This window comes from Pinus tabuliformis, chromosome Q (assembly GCF_031772625.1).
Source record: "Pinus tabuliformis cultivar Carrire ecotype Pingquan chromosome Q, CPIR1, whole genome shotgun sequence".
In the NCBI taxonomy this organism is placed as follows: domain Eukaryota; kingdom Viridiplantae; phylum Streptophyta; class Pinopsida; order Pinales; family Pinaceae; genus Pinus; species Pinus tabuliformis.
The window spans coordinates 784,728,409-784,746,231 of NC_142296.1; the positions used below are offsets into that span (position 1 = coordinate 784,728,409).

General features: G+C 40.3%; 1 pseudogene; it reads left to right on the forward strand.

Annotated features, from left to right (window-relative positions):
• Positions 1-11,425: 11,425 nt before the first annotated feature.
• Positions 11,426-12,154, forward strand: LOC149221834 (uncharacterized; annotated as a pseudogene).
• The last annotated feature ends 5,669 nt before the right edge of the window (positions 12,155-17,823 follow it).

Here is a 17,823-nt window from a genome sequence, read left to right on the forward strand (position 1 = left end):
TCTGTTTGGGATTCATTACAGTGCAAAAGCATCTCCTCTATTGGTTGGTTTCACTGATTCCAATTGGGTTGGTGACCCTAATGATTTGAAGTCTACTTCAGGTTATGTCTTCACTCTTGGTATTGGGCCTATTACATGGGCTTGCAAGAAACAAAGTGCCATTTCTCTTTCTTCAGTAGAAGCAGAGTATCGTGGCGTTGTAGAAGCTAGTAAGGAAGCCCTGTGGCTTTGGCAAATCCTATCAGAGTTTGGATTTCAGGAACAACATCTAACTACACTTTGGTGTGATAATCAAAATGCCATTCAACTATGAAAAGATCTAGTCCAACATCAGCACAAAAAACACATTGAACTACACATGCACTTCATCAGAAATCTCATTCATGACCATGTTCTTGAAGTGCAATATTGTTCAACTGATGATAGAGTTGCAAACATCTTTACAAAGGCTCTCATAGAGGCGAAGTTTACTAAACTTCGATTTATGGTTAGAGTTCAAGAAGCTATCACTAAGGGGAGATAGGTTGTAATGCCTCCTTCCTTCTCCTCTTGTGTCATATTTTTAAATCCTTCAATACTATCCCAAGTTGTTCTTAAGGGGGGATGTTGAGATATTCTGACACATAGGAAATAGTTAAGTATAACTTGATCTAGTGTAGAGTTAGGTAAAGTGTGTTTCTTTACTATGTACTTTTGTAACTTACAATCTGACGATCACGATATGTTCTAGACATGAAGTGATCTGACGGTTCATTCTCTCCTCAGTATTAACAACACTTGATCCATGGCTTAACACCCGATTGGTCCATGATGTCTATTTAAAGAGCACGGAGGGTCATTTGTAAGGTGACCGTTCATGAGAGAAGATTATGTAAATTTTCTTTCTTTTATTAATAAATTGCCTGAACTGGCCACATTGGCTCAGGTCGTGGACTGTTTCCCTCTTTAAGGGTTTTAACCACGTCAAGAATATTGGCATATTGATCTGTGATTTGTTTGTGAGTGTTGTCCTTTGGTGTTCTATCTAAGGAACTTACCCTGTAAATTCCTACAATTTATATATACCTCTGGCATGCTTGTTAAGGGTTTCCCCCTCACCTTACTCTACTTGACTGAGCTGACAAGGATTAACCCAAAAGAAACCGACTAGAGTAGGTGATACTAGTTAGTGTGAAAGCGTTGTGTTTTCACCAAGGTTCACTTCGAAAAATACGTATTTTCCATTGATGTATCATGGACTGACGACAACAAGTTCTTACATAAGAGAGAAGACAACATATAACCAAATGTTGATAGTTGTACAAGTCCTCTTGTACTTTACCCAACTTGTTTCAAGAGCCACACACAGTCCATGTGAAACTAACCTACGAACATAAACAAACAAACAAACCAAAAAGCAAAGCAAGAAGCAGATGCAAATGCGAAAGCAAAACGAGCAAACAAACAAGCAATCAAACAAACACACAAAGAAAGAAGCAAACATGCATGCAAGCAAACAACTCAAAAAAAAAAACACTACTCCTACTCCTAACCTAAATGTGCATGGGTCGTCTCACGTGAAGTGATACTTCCAAGGCAGCCACCGGTGCATTGGTTGACCATGTTGGTGAAGACATGGTTCGCAAACAACACAACTGTGCGAACCAACAACTGTGAAAGATAAAACAATGAAGATAGACACACTTCGAGCTTACAAGCATCCACAGAACAAAAATTAGTGAAAGTGCATGACATGCACTATGTGGACTTGCCATGGTGTTGTGCAACACTGCGTGCAAATGATGAGTGTATGCATTCCCTTGACCATGACATGCAAGAAAACGTGAGAAAGGTAGACAACTTACGTTGTGTAAGTGTGCTTGCTGTGTAAGATTCCTCCAATGCATGAGGGATAGGAACGTGTAGTTAAAGTTGAGGAAGTGAAATTTGAGTGTTAGATTGATCTTCAATGCATACAAATGAGTGATGAGGAGCCTTGTATGTTTGAACAATTTCCTGATCAGAAGTGAAACCAACCTCAGGACGACAAGGGCCTGACATAACCATCAACTCGGGCTAAATTGCCTCGACAGTCTGCGGGGTTTCGATTTTGTTGATAGATGGATCATCATAGACCAGTGGCTTAGACGGATTAACAACGAGTGAATCAAAATCGTGATTGGATGATGATGTAAAGAGATCACGACAACCAAGATTAGAAAACTCAAGATGTTGTTCGACATCCTCATGATTTGATGAACCGCACAGAGGGGTAGATGAGACGCAATAATGTTCATCCTCTGCGTTTCTAGAAAAGATAGATGAAAAATCAAGTGGATGTTCAAAGAATGATTGGTCCTCTCCATTGTCAGATAATGGGTTGACATACGGTGTGTCCTGCAAATAATCAACAATGGGTTCATCCATGGATGGAGATACACATGAAAAATCAGGGATGGCAGGATCATCAAGGATGCTAGGAAAAAATGGAGGGGGTATAGACAGACAGGGATGACCCTCTGCAACTAGTGGATGTTCAAGCTCCCAGTCATACTCTTCATGAATGACAGCGCATGTTGGTTGTGCAACACCAACTCTGTCGATGGCTTGATCCTCGTTCACAACAAGTGTAGAGTCCAAAATGGAAGAACACAAGATAATATCATCTGGAGGATCATCCGAGTTCGAAGGCGGAGTTTGAGGTACAAAATACATGTAACGATGTATGGGACTCACAACAAAGTTTGCACGAATATCAGGAGCGATGTCAGGAGGACGTGATGGTTCAACAAATGTGTGTGCATGTTGTCCCACATCATTCTGCAGTGGTGGAGCTGTTTGATAAGGGGACGACAGACAGTCACTTGTGATAGTGACCGTGTCCAATTGTGATTGTGCAGCTCCATCACCGAAGTATGTTGAGCAGGGTTTAAGCTTGAAATTATTCTTGGGATTGACAGATTTGATAAGACAATATTCGTATCTGTCAATGAGATACTAGAATTTCATCTGGCTTTTCAGAGCTTGAAACTGCAAAACACGGAAGCACTGCCAAAAATCATTAGGTGATTCTTGCGAAGCCTTCCGTTGCTCTAACAGTTTTTTGTCAAGAGGTTCTGGATCAAAATGATGGAAAGTAGATTCAATGAGATCATAGAACTACTCAAGTGAGTGCACGCTGTAAGTTGGTAGGTTGCAACACCACCGTAGTGGGGATTCTCGAAGTGTGTATGCAAGAAACAAACTAAACTCTTTTGCATAGAACTCATCTGTATTATCAAGGAATGCACAGAAGTCTTCTAAGTACTCAGGCCAAGCCACTACGCCTTCACCATCATAAGTGAATTTGGACAAGAGATCAAAAAACTCCCTCGTGATGTTGAGAGGTTCGGCATGCAAAAAACATCGTGGAGGGGTGAGTGTGACAGAATCCATGATAGATGTACGAAGGTTCAAAACAGGATGAGAGGACATAGCTTATCATCCGGCCCTCCTTCTAGCACCAAAAATGTTGATGGTGCTCGACCTGCCAACATGTCAAGGGATCTCCCCAGTAAGAAGTCCCAACTAGACCTTAGACCATTTCGTGTAGGAGTCCCAGCATTGGGTCTTACGTCATTGCCTTGACCACGGTTTCGCACAAAGGCAAGTAAGATGTCCCTGTTGGTAGCAAGGGTGTGACATATGCAGTAAGTCAAGGAAGGTGCATGAGCGGTTCTAGCACATGGAGGGTGAGTTGAGTGTGCCCCTTGGAAACCTATGAAAGCACAAAGTTAAGAAGGGAACACATGAGCTAAGATGCATCACAAACTAGAAGGCAAGTGAGCTAGCAATCCAAAGCGATGGTTAAACCAACAACACATTTCAATAAGATTCATACATACATATATAGAAAATAGTTGCACATGCATGCGTAAGAAAACATATATATATGTCATTTAGAGTAAACAAGATAGCTAAAATACAATACGACATATGCATGAAACGTGTTGGCTCTATTATCTTAAGAAGTGTAAGTTCCAGTCATAAAATACAACCATGACCAACCACTAGTTCCGACAGTGGATCGTTACAGTCACTACTACCTGCTTTTCCAAATAGATATACTAGCTTTGCATAGTGGAGAAGCCAAGGCTCGTTACAACACTGTCCAAGCTCTCTCTAAGATACTCCTATCGGAAGCTTGGTTGACCAAAAGCCTTTACAATGAGTTATGAGGTTCTATTTATAGCAAAGGGTGGGGTGACCCTTGACATTCCCCTTTGTGACCGTTCATCTATTCTCATGACTCTTCAACTACCCTATGACTGTTACATTCAACTATCAACACTTGAACTTCCACTTAACAAGACATTACATACAATCTGCACATGTACCCATGTTAGACAAAATGGCTTGAGCAATGCAAGACATCACTAACACTCAGACCGTTGTGGTGAGACCAACTCTTTGACATCCTTGTGATGGTCGATGGTGGCGAAATGATGCCAAGCTTGGTCGTCTGCGATGGTGTCTGTATACTCAATGGTGACATCCTACTAAAAGCAAACTCTTGCCTCCTTTGCATCCAGGTAACTAATATGGCCCCTCTATCCAACTCATTTGATAGCATGCGCATCATCGTGTTGAGCGTGGCTAGACCAGCAACATACTGATGCATAGTGTCTGTGTTGATCTCCAAGTGTGTGTTGGTGACCATTAGCATCAATTTGTCGAAGTACATGTTCAGCTCCAATCGGACTTGCTTCTTGTCTTCACCTCAATGAGTGTGCCAAATGGGTTGGATTGCATGCATGTGCACAATGGCATGCATGATGCTCAATTCCATTGAATGCAATGAACATCACTGCTCACCTTGTCTGCTTCGTGCCAGCTGTTGGGATGGATCTATAACTTGTGTGGGTACAGTTTCATTCGTCTGTGCATGTTGCACCCCCTACTGTACCTATTCCTGTTGCAAATCATTCTCTCATCTGTTTAGATATTGTTCTTCCTTGAGTTGTCGCTTCAGCACATGCAAGTCCTTCTTTGTTTCTCTTCTGCCTTCGCGCGATCTTTATGTCGCGCCATCACCTCATAGCCTCAGTCTCCAAAGTTGCTTTCATCATAAGTGGATCTGCTTGAGCTTGCAACTTTGTTCCGCCTCTATGTTGTCAACAACCTTCCTCTTGCATTCATTACGTGCAGATGTGCTGCCTTCTGCTACTACTAATGGTGCTACTTGCAGTGACGTTGTTTCCATTTCATTTTGATATCCTTGTCCATGAACGATTCAATGTCTTCATAGATAGGAAAGTTCATAGACACTTGATCGAATGCATCCCCAGGTATGCTCTAAATGGTGTCTTCGACTCTGCTCTCCTAGAAATCCATTGTACCCATGCTGCTGAGAGGGAGACAAACACTCGTGATACCTGGAGACATAGCAATACTCATGACAAGAAATCTGTCAGTTGAAAACCAAAATAAACTAGAGGACTGACATACAACATATCGGTGTGATTGTTTATGAAGATTGTGCAATTTTCACCATGGAGCTGGGAGACCGATTACCAAAACTGCGCAAGGCACAGTCCAGGCTGTCAGGAGGCTGACTGACTACTGGAACTACGCAATGCACATTCCATCCTAGCCTGCTAAGGACTGAAGCTGAGCAATGCACAATTTCAGTCAGTAGTGACATGCAACCAACAAACTGCATTGTGCAATTTCTGGGGCCAGCAAGACACTGCCTCCAAGAATTGCGCAATGCAAGCCTGGAGGTCAGTGTTGGGCCAGACTTGCACAATTTCTGGAGGGAAAATCCTTCACTTCTAGAAATGCATAGTGCTAGCCGAGCAAGGCACGGTCCAGGCCAAGGTAGCCCAGACCGACCGACGGGAAACTGAAAACATGATAAGACTAAATGCATGATGAGATGAGTTTAAAAAAGAATGAATGATCATACATGCAAACAACAAGTGGAGGATTCAAAAAATGGGAAAGCATGCATGTGTGTGAAGCGAGTCGCCGCAACAATGACCATTTATGAAAAAACAATGTCATGCATGCGACAACAGTGAGATGTGAATGAAAATTGAAATGATGCTTCTACAAGCTAACATACATCAAATGACAACAAGCACTTACTGAAATCAAGCAGACAACACTCACACAAAGCAAAACACAAAAAGTGACAAAAACGTAGTGTGAGACATGAAAAAGCGGGCTTACCTCGAGAGAGCTGAGTTGAATGTGCTGACGACTCCTAGATGTGATGTGGGATGCAAGAGCTACAAGATCGATGTGAGGAATGAGCTCTGCAGTGTCCGGAAAATGATTTTTGATAAAATCGAGGTTGTGATGCGCATGCCACAAATTTAGGAAAGCAACACTTGGTGGGAGGTTTCTAAAATGATCCTTACATGTAACCTCCAGCTACTAAAAATAGATCCCTAAATCAAGGGATTCCTTTGCACGCTACCTTGGGAAAAGCAATTCATGCATGCAAATTAGTTTTACCCGGTCCTGGAGGGATTCGGTCAACTTGAAGGCACATGCATCAACTTGCGAGCCTAGGATGAAAATCTACATAGTTTCTGAGCAGAGCAGAGATGGTTGTCCCAGGGGGATTGAACAATTTCTAGGAGGTACAGGTGACTATCTCCCAGAATTGCACAATTTCTAGGTTGAGCAGTTGTCCTAGGTCAGACCTCACAATTTTCTCAGGGAAGCCCGTCTGGTTGCATTTCACAATTTCTATGTTGAGCTATTGTCCTAGGTCAGACCTCACAATTTCTCAAGGAAGATTGTCTGACTGTATTGCACAATTTCTGAGCCCAGCAAGCTGTTGGGATGGATTTGCGCAATTTCTACTAGTTTTTGGGCTGGCTATCCAGAGGGACTATGCAATTTTTGGGAGTAGCAGGTGACTGCTACCCAAAATTGCGCAATTTCTGGGCTGAGTAGCTATCCTGGGATGAATTGCACAATTTTTGAGAGGAAGACTGTCAAGAAGAATTGTGCAATTCTGGAGCCCAGCTGGGTTTGCGCAATTTCTGGAGGGAAGGTTGGTTCCCCTCCAGAATTGCACAATTCCTAGAGGGAGTTGCTCAACTAGCAACTGACACTAAGTCCGGAAATCAGCCTGTGAAAGGGGTGGAACAAACTTGCATGCACAGGTTGACAAGACTCTATGAAACAACTGAAGTTGATGTGCTTGACAATGCAAGGCATGTTGTTGAGGATGGTCAGTAGGGAGGATCCAAAACGAAGCTAAGGCAAAATTTTAGAGGGTGGTTGTAGCCGCTACAACACTACCATAATAAAGGGACAATGTAGTCGTGATCAACAATATAATCACAGTTCGCAGGGGACAAAGTATTCCTAAAGGTAGGTTTTATGATCGGGTTTGAGTTGCAACCTACAACTTGTACTCAGGTTGCGACCTAAGGCAACGAGAAATACAAGCTAAGTTCAGGCCCGATGGTTTTAGCTCGATACTCAACCTCAGAGTGAAACAGGCGAAAGGCAAAACTATATTTGGCCATGAGTTTGGAATCTAATGAAGGGAGAGGCGATGTTGGGGACACAACAACTAAAGGTAAGTCATAGAAAGAATGGGGTTTTTTGAGGTTGAGATAACGGGAGGTTGGGTGAACAAGGGCTGAAAGGCCATAAGATCTGAGTCCACTTGTGTGGAAAGGGGAGCTTAGGGCGCATAGTTATGTAGTGGGTAGCTAGGGTAGTGAGGGTTATGAGGTAGATTAAGGTTAAAGGTGAGGAGGCGAATACGAAGCTCTGAGGGAATTTGTAGAGGTGGGGCACTGAGGGAGATGACAAATGGAAAATTTGCAGAAGGAAATGATTTTAGGAAAAGGAAGTGTAGCCTACCTGTGTGGTCGCAAGGTCACTTGAATGCTCTGCATGCTCAACTATAGTGTGAGAATGAATGGATAAAAAGGGTGTTTGGTTTATAAAAAGAGGGTGCATGTGTGAAGAGAGGGGTCGCAAAGGACCAATGCGCTAAGGTTAGGTCCCAGCAATTAATCTAGACGAAGGTTGCAAGATCTGTTTGCACCGGAAAATGGGTTGCATGCGACCTGCTTACGTGAGGTCACCATGTTGCACCTAGTGGGAGGTTGCAAAAAACATAAGAAAATAAAAATGTGGCTGTGTGACTCATGAAGATAGAGGTCACAAAGGGCCCACAATGTATTGATCGCAAGTCACTCCACCAACTAACCAAGGAGAATGTGACTAGGTTGATATGTGACTTAACGACTAGAATAGAGCAATGAAGATGAGGTCACAGGTTGTAAATTTAAGACAAATATTGAACCTAGCCAATGAAACTAGTGACTAGGAGGCGAAAATCAAGCTTAGACCTTTAAGGTATGATTTTTCTAAGTTGCGAAGAGACCCTGGAGATGTGAAGGGAGCATGAAACTCTAAGATACCTTAGGAAAAGATTGAAATGAAGTCTAGTAAAGGGGGGGCTCCAAAATTTTGAAATGGGCCAAATTTTAGGGTTGTTATAGCTGCTACAACACTTGTACATAATTATAATTTGCATTCATATGTAATAAGTAATCATTTATATATCTAGAAATCTAAGGATAAATCAACCCTCATATTGTAGATTCGATATTTTCAAATATATTTTAGTAGATATATTGGGATGATTTGTCCAATGGAATATCCAAGGTTGCTTACAAATCATATTGGTATTCAGAGTAGGTTTCTTTGGATATATTATGGGGAGTTATAGGGGATCCAAATTGGCTAAGACAAAAGTCATAAAACTGTAGTCATGGGCAACAAATATATGAATAACCCTCATAATCTCATAGATGAGAGGTTTGTGTGGTTGGAAATACAAGTTGCGGATATAAACCATAAAGTGAGCCTCCTCATGGAGGTCTTGAACAATAAACTCAAAATATTCAGAGAATATGGAGGTTATAATGCAAATGTCGAATTGAGGGGGAATCGAAAAACGGGAAGAACAAGAGGGGCAATCAAAAAAATTGAAGAACAAGAGGGGGAATCGAAAAACGGGATGAACAAGAGGGGGAATCCAAGAAAACCATAAAAGGACCATCCAATTCTAGTGCCATGAACCATTCACAATCCCTATTTAAAATGCAATTGAAAGTTGACATCAAGTTCTATCAAGGTGAAATTGTTGCTTTGACGCTAAATCACTCATTGCAATAACTTGTAATTTATTTTAGTGTTCATCATATAGAGAAAGAACATAAGATTTAGTTTCCTAAGCTAAAATTAGAGGGCCATGCCTTGATGTTATGAATATAATTTATATAAAAATAGAATAAATATAAATGAAAGAATAGTAAACCATAATTGTAGTTAATTAATGATTAATTATTGAAGAGGCATGTCTTTAAAGGACATGACCATTCATTGAAAGGGCACATGCCTAGGTATATAAGCAGGGCCTCGTTGTAACATTCTATTAGCTTGTACATTTCCTATTATTAATAAAATATGATTTACATACATTGTGTATTTACATTTAAAAGCACAACTATAAGTTTTGTCGCTACAGTGGTATCAAATCCATTCAAGCTTTTGGACATTATCTGTTGCACAAATATGCCATTAAATTTAGGTCCTGAAAATCATAGAATTAAGTGAATATCATAAATTTAAACTGTTAAAGGAAATTGGAGAAGAATTACAACAACTAAAACAAATAAAAAGATCATTTGCAGAATCAACAAAACATTTTGAAGCATATGCAACATGTCTAACAAAAGAGAATATTGACATGAAAGAGACTAACAATAAAGAATGTTATAACTTGGAAAGAGATGTTGAATAGATTGAATCAAGAACTCCTCATGGTGATATAGAAGAGACTCGAGATGTAGTTGTAACGAACTCCTCCGATAAAATTAGTGAATCTAAAATCAACCCCAAGGTTAACAAAAATGTAGCAAATTGGAATGGAATTATGGTTATAGATTCTTTGGTGCCAAGAGATCTTGCTGAGAATCATTTAGCGCTAGGGGATTTACTTGTCTGTGTGAATGATGATATTGTCACTCACTTTGTGAATTTGGAGATAATTCTCGATGATAATGTTGAAAGGGCAATATATTTAGATTTTGAGAGGGGTGGTATTCCTATAAAGGCTACTTTGGAGGTCCAAGACTTACATTCTATAACTCCAAAGAAATTTTTGGAACTAAGTGATGGCATAAGTCATCCTTTATCCTACCAACAGGCTAGGAATTTCTCCTTCAACTATGGTTTAGTGTATGTTTCACAATCAGGGTATTTTTTGTCAAAATCAAGTGTTCCTACTGGTACTATCATTAAAAAAATTGTAGGGAAGGAAACTGTAAGTGTTGAAGAATTTATATCAATTTTGTTAGAATTACATAGAGGATCACGGGTTCCTTAGAATTTGTGATACATCACGATCACCATCAACCCGTGGTTGTCCTTGTCACTATTGACAAGCATGATTGGTATGGAGAACCTCAACTCGACACTCAAAATGATGAGATTGGATTGTGGAAAAGGATGCTTGTAATCTTTCCAATCCCATCTTCAGCAGATGAATGTGTTGGCAGAACAAAAGTGGATTCAACAAAACTCATTACAAGTCCAGGATTGAAACGTAATGGTAGTAATGTAAGTGGTGGTGGAAATATGCCACATTTGTGTTCTTTTGTTTAATACCCTGTCATTATTGATAGAGCCAAGGAAAAGAGGAGACAGTTGAATGATCAAGACAAGCTGGGTAGAATAATCGAAATTAAAGCTCCATCTGTAGAGGAAATCATAAAACCAATCCTTGTCGTGGTTGAGGTCCATATACCACCATCATTAGTGCTTGCTTGTTTGCAGATGAAACCTCTTCCTCAGATGGGGGTGGTGGTATATCATTCTAAAACCATAGGAATAGTTGCGATTGATAGGAATTGAATTTCCTAATCCTAATGAAGAGTCTCATTTTGACATTTTGAAAATCCGCTCAAGAAAAATGAATCTAATGCATGGCATCGATCTTGTAGGTTTTAACCCCATACAGAAATTACCTGCATACGAATTCTAACACACAGAAAATAAACAATGCGAGAGCATAACACATAGAACACATATACACAGAGATTTTCCCCTGGATCCCAAAACGGGACTACCAGCGTGATTTTTCATTATATTCCTTTCAATGTTACAGTGAATATTTATACATGCCGAAGCATCCAATACCATGGACCGAAAAACCATAGGTAGGTTCGCCCAACCTAATATAGGGTCCAAAAAAAAAATTCCCGGGGCGCTGCCCCAGACCCCGTAGAGGGGAGCTACCTACCCCCTGTTGCATAATCGGCGCAACAAAGGGGGGGCTCTGCCCCCCCCCCCCGATTCACTATGTAGGTTAGTCGTGGAAAGAATATAACACAACCCAACAGATCTAAAGAAAATTGAAAAAATGAGTGGTGTATCTAGTGCAAAGCTTAACGTTGTATGCATAGAAGAGAAGTATCATATGTATTTGATGAGTACCGAGAAGGCTATGAAATTGGGGGTTACGAAGGACATGAAACCCTCAACTCCATCTAAAAATGCGGCTTAGTGATGCCATAAATGTTTTTAGTCTCACCATTTGACTTACGAATGCAAGAACGAGAGAATTTATATGTCGTGTCCCTCTTGAACGCAACAACTTAAGAATCCAAAGCTGAGGATGAGAATTTTAATTATGTACAAGTTGGACAACCCCGAAAATCCTCAAAATGCATTGGGATTGCAACCTGGTCTATCTGATCGATCAAAATCTCCAAATCTCAACAAGAAGAGGAAAATCAAAAGCAAGAGCACAAGCATGAACAAAAGCAAGAGCAAGAACAAAAGCCAAAGAAATAAGACTAAAAGGAAGTGAAAGTTTGATGATAACAATGATAGTGGGGTAAGCAAGGGATCTATATTTTCAAGTTGTAGTGGTATGTTTACTAAAGAGTCAAACTTTGGAACATCTTCAGAGTTTGATTCTGAAGAAAAGAAAAGGAGAGGAAAGAAACATAATAATAAAAGGCATAAGAGGAATAACACATATGAGAGTGATTCTGAATCTGATTCTAGTTCTGATTTTGATTCAGATTCAGAATACAGGCACAAAAAGAGACGAAAGCATTAGAGGAAGTATCGTGGTAGACAATGATGTGGTTAGTTCAAGTGAGAGTGCTATTCGTATGTTCTTAGAGTTTATGATCAATGAAATATTTCGATATGACAAATATATGAAGGACGCAAGGACAAACTGCTTAGCGTAATTGAATGGCGAGATGCGTGTATGAACGTGACCACCCATTACTAAACATAAACATAAATAAAACCATTTAATTATTTAAGTGCTTTATAAAATTATTATAATGTGACTTATTAATTATAAAGTTGCTTGTAATAAACCTTTATAAAGTTACCTCTATATTATAAAATAAAAAATAAATAGATATATAGAGAAAACAAATAAACTCGATTTCAAAAGACTACTACTGAAATGGGGTAAGCAAGTGAAGAAATTATCAACGATTAAGCTTTGAGGACATAGTTTTCTAAAGAGGGGCAATGTTACAAATATAATTTACAGATAAGATCCTCTCTAAGAGTCCCCAGAAAAACAAGGAAGGAAATTGTGGTAAAGTTTACCTCCCATTCATCCAGGGGATTACAGATAAAATTGCAAATTTTTTTAAAAAGAAAGACATAAATACTCAATTTACAACATGTGGAACAATCAGGCAAATGATGAGGTCAGTTAAGGATAACATAGATCATCAGCAACTTAAGGGTGTGTACAAGATTGATTGCTCATGTGGCAAGTGTAGGAATTTTGAATAATAAACACTTATTCACAGAGATTATCCCGATTATACAGTATTGCAGAATACATGCATAATACATAACCTCCTCTACGTTGATCATCAATTTAGCAACATTAAAAACAATGAAACATCAATCGCATGCACACATTAACACAGTATGTAACCCGGGGAAAGCTTACAGCTGAAAACCCCACACTATCTGTATATTAATGATTGAGAACATGTAACAATACATAGTACAATACTCCTCACAAGTACTCAGTACTATCTCCACCTGTTACACACAAAACTAGCTCAGATCCGAACAAGTCACAGGTTCAAATCTCCTCCGCTGCTTTGCCTGCCTCCACTGCACAACCCTGCAAGAGAATGAATGATTATGGCTGATCCAAACTCGTCTTTTTCTTGGTTGAACCACGCAATCCTCATTGGCAATACTCAATCCATGCATGTGCAAAATCTCATGCACAACTGATAGTCACAACTCACCCTTTCACTTACCTCTAACACTTGTCTCTGTTGAACTGTCCATGCACTGAGTTAACTGATGTATTCTTTAGTTGCTTTATGAGTTAATAATTAGTGAATTAATTAACAATCAATTCACACAACTCATCACTAGTGTATTCTTTAGTTAGACTAAATACAACTAGTTCAACTAAGTCAAATTGAACACAACTCCAGCTCCACATCCAACTCCACAGAACTCACATGCGTGAGTTCTAACTGAAGTCCTCCATGAAATAGCTCAACTAACACATAAGAAACCACGTGATTCCTTCTGTCAGCTGCATGTGCCACATCTGTAGCTCGAACTGAAGTGCTACAAGAGAATAAGATAAAGTTTATAGTCCAAATATTACTAAGGGCTAATAATATTTGACTGTTTCTATTTTTAGCCTGGCAGTCTAAAAATAGACTTTGATCACTCCTGCTGTGAACCAGAAATAGAAGTCTGTCTATTTTTCCCAACATGACCAATCATCCATAAACAGCATCCTGCAACTCATAGACCATGATCCATATGTCTAAAAATAGACTTTGCTCCATAATTTGCCTGTGGGCCCCCTTAGTGAAGGCGACTCCTTTCCACTAAGTTCCATCATCTTGTTGCATTCTCAACACTCCCTCTCAACAAGATATGGATTATCAGCAACCCCTATCCTACCTCTGTAATGTTCTACATGCAACACATTTGCCCGGTCCATTTGCTCCAACAACACTTGGAACAAAAACACACTCCCAACTGACCACTCCGTTGGGCTAGGAACATACTTTGGTGCTGAAGCTCTACCTGCTGCTGACAAGTGCTCCCTCTCTAACATCTGCTCTACTGCAACATCTCCATGCATCTCGCACCATTGCACACCTCTCTGTGCCACCTAGCACTGTGCAAAACACTTGTGCCTCTCATATTGCTGCAGCTTGCTAGCTATGCACTGTCGTGGGATTCCCTACACTGTCGCTTTCTCTGCTGCTCCATCTGCATCTGTCTCTACCCAATCACTCAGTTCCTGCTACTCCACATCGGGGCTCCCGTAGCAAGGTCTCATCCAAGAGGTTGGGTACCTCAAGGATCCTACCCCTCCTCCATGGGACGATCAATCCACATCACCCCACCTCCTACCTGGAGGTATGGCTGCATGCGATCCCTCAGCCCACCTAGCTCGAAATTTCCCCCTACTAGAGGTCTCTGCATGAGTAGATGTCTCTACTCGATCTCCTCTCAGCTTCCCTTGTTATGGCTGCTCCACAACCGCCTGAAGCTGCTGCACCAATCGTGGCTCCTCCACAATCCTCTGAGACTTCTTCTGGCTCTGCATGTTGAGAGGTAATATACGCTCCCTCTCAACCACCAAGTCTCCATCAGTTGCCACACTGCTCAAGGATTTGCATGCATCTACATGCAACTGATAAAGGTTCTTGACTCAAACCCCTATCTTCCGGGTTTCTCCAGTTGTCTTGCTGCGCAGGAAAGCCTTTCCCTCGCTGAAGACAACATCATATCCCTTGTCTTCTAACATCGCCGCAGAGATAAGATTCTTCTTCAATCCTGGAACATGCATCACTTCCTTAAATCTGAAGGGTTTACCAGACTCCCTCTCAAAGAAAATGGTACCGATACCGGTCACACTGTATCTACCATCATCACTCATCTCGATGTGCACTCCAAGATCTTTCTCATCCAGATCAGAAAACAAATCTCGATCTCCTGTCATGTGAGAAGACGCACCACTGTCCAAGAACCATATCGATCCCATCACACTTGATACCAAGCATGCGATCAGCAAAAAACCCAGCTCAAACTGCGAGGCTAAGGCCTCTCCCGCTGCGGATCCAACAACTTGCTTATTTTTCTTCTTCTACGGACAATCTGTGGCATCTCCATTCTCAGCTTTGATGTTTCTGAGTTATCCTTGAGCACCATTCCACTAGCTCAAAACTCAACCGCTTTTGATCTAAAATTCGTGAGAACAAAGTATTTCTTGTACATAGATCAACTGTATGGGCATTCACCGAATAGCTCACCTTCCAAAAGAAGGATGAATCCAGAAGCTACCTGTCCCGATTACAGACTCTGCCTGAAGAAATAAAATGTAAACACTTTTTGAATAATAGATCTGATGATCAATCCCGCTTTGATATCCTGTAGAACTTTTTCTACAAATCAACCAGCTCTGATACCATGTAGAAATTTTGAATAATAAACACTTATTCACAGAGATTATCCCGATTATACACTATTGCAGAATACATGCATAATACATAACCTCCTCTACGTTGATCATCAATTTAGCAGCATTAAAAACAATGAAACATCAATCGCATGCACACATTAACATAGTATGTAACCCACAGAAAGCTTACAGCTGAAAACCCCACACAATCTGTATATTAATGATTGAGAACATGTAACAATACATAGTACAATACTCCTCACAAGTACTCAGTACTATCTCCACCTGTTACACACAAAACTAGCTCAGATCCGAACAAGTCGCAGGTTCAAATCTCCTCCGCTGCTTTGCCTGCCTCCACTGCACAACCCTGCAAGAGAATGAATGATTATGGCTGATCCAAACTCGTCTTTTTCTTGGTTGAACCACGCAATCCTCATTGGCAATACTCATTCCATGCATGTGCAAAATCTCATGCACAACTGATAGTCACAACTCACCCTTTCACTTACCTCTAACACTTGTCTCTGTTGAACTGTCCATGCACTGAGTTAACTGATGTATTCTTTATTTGCTTTATGAGTTAATAATTAGTGAATTAATTAACAATCAATTCACACAACTCATCACTAGTGTATTCTTTAGTTAGACTAAATACAACTAGTTCAACTAAGTCAAATTGAACACAACTCCAGCTCCACATCCAACTCCACAGAACTCACATGCGTGAGTTCTAACTGAAGTCCTCCATGAAATAGCTCAACTAACACATAAGAAACCACGTGATTCCTTCTGTCAGCTGCATGTGCCACATCTGTAGCTCGAACTGAAGTGCTACAAGAGAATAAGATAAAGTTTATAGTCCAAATATTACTAAGGGCTAATAATATTTGACTGTTTCTATTTTTAGCCTGGCAGTCTAAAAATAGACTTTGATCACTCCTGCTGTGAACCAGAAATAGAAGTCTGTCTGTTTTTCCCAACATGACCAATCATCCATAAACAGCATCCTGCAACTCATAGACCATGATCCATATGTCTAAAAATAGACTTTGCTCCATAATTTGCCCGTGGGCCCCCTTAGTGAAGGCGACCCCTTTCCACTAAGCTCCATCATCTTGTTGCATTCTCAACAGCAAGAGTTATATTGGTGAAACAGGACGATCTCTGAAAATAAGACTCAAAGAGCACGGAGCTGATATTAAGAATGGGAGATCCTGTACATCAGCGCTTGCAGAACACTCATCCAAGACCAAACATCATGTGTGTTTAGAAGACGCCAGAATCATTGCAAGGGAGGAGCATTATCAAAAGAGAAAAATCAGGGAGGCGATTGAAATTATGAAGCTTCCTCAAAACCTCAACAGGGACAATGGGAGTGAGATTAGTGGAAATTGGCTCCCCTGATTAGACAGAAAAATCCCTCCAAACCTTTAGAAGCTTAGTTCCAAAAAAAATAAATAATAATAATAATAATAATAAATATATGTAATAATAAATAAAATTAAAATTAAATAAGATTAATTTATTAATTTATTAATTAATCAAACAAAATATAATTAGTGGGTCAGCGATGTTAGATCGGCACAGAGGCTCTGATGAGCTGTCAGGCTGTTCTAATGTGCGTTGCGTGCAGAGTGATCCGGTTGTTTCTGCGTTGAAGTCGTTGATTCCTGGTTCGTCGTTCCTTGAGAGCGTTTCGGCTGAGGTGGATATTAAGACCGTAAGTAGCCCTTTAAGTTATATTGTCCCAAATTCGAGCGAGAATTTGAGTGGTAATGTTAATTTGAATAGCGAAATGAATAATAATATAATTTTAAACAATTATGATTATAGGAATAAGGCTGCATTATTTAAAAGTAATAAGGTTGAAGTGGTTAATAATAATAGTAGTTGTGGTAACAAAGTGCTGGGTGGGTTTGATAGCCGGTTTTGTAAGACTGATATTAAGGGTATGCCGGCGGGAAATTCGAGTTCCGTTCCTAAGGACAATAAAGTGGTAAATCTCTCAAGTTTTTCATTTCCGCCTGCGGTTTTTAATCTTTTAGGGAAAGGTCTTAATTTTGCCCTAGCACCCAGAAAAATCCCGATTGAGGACATCATTTGCGATGTAGAATTTGGCATTAAGAACCTTCCTGATAAGATTAAAGACACGATTAGGCAGGATTGTGCCATTACCCTGAGGAGGGCTAAGCCTCCCCGTAGCAATATCAGCAAGGCTGAGTTTGAGGCTCTGAAGAGCTTGAACGGAAATCGTGACGTCGTGGTCTTAAAAGCTGATAAAGGTGGGGCTGTCGTTATCATGGATAGAAAGGATTACAAAAATA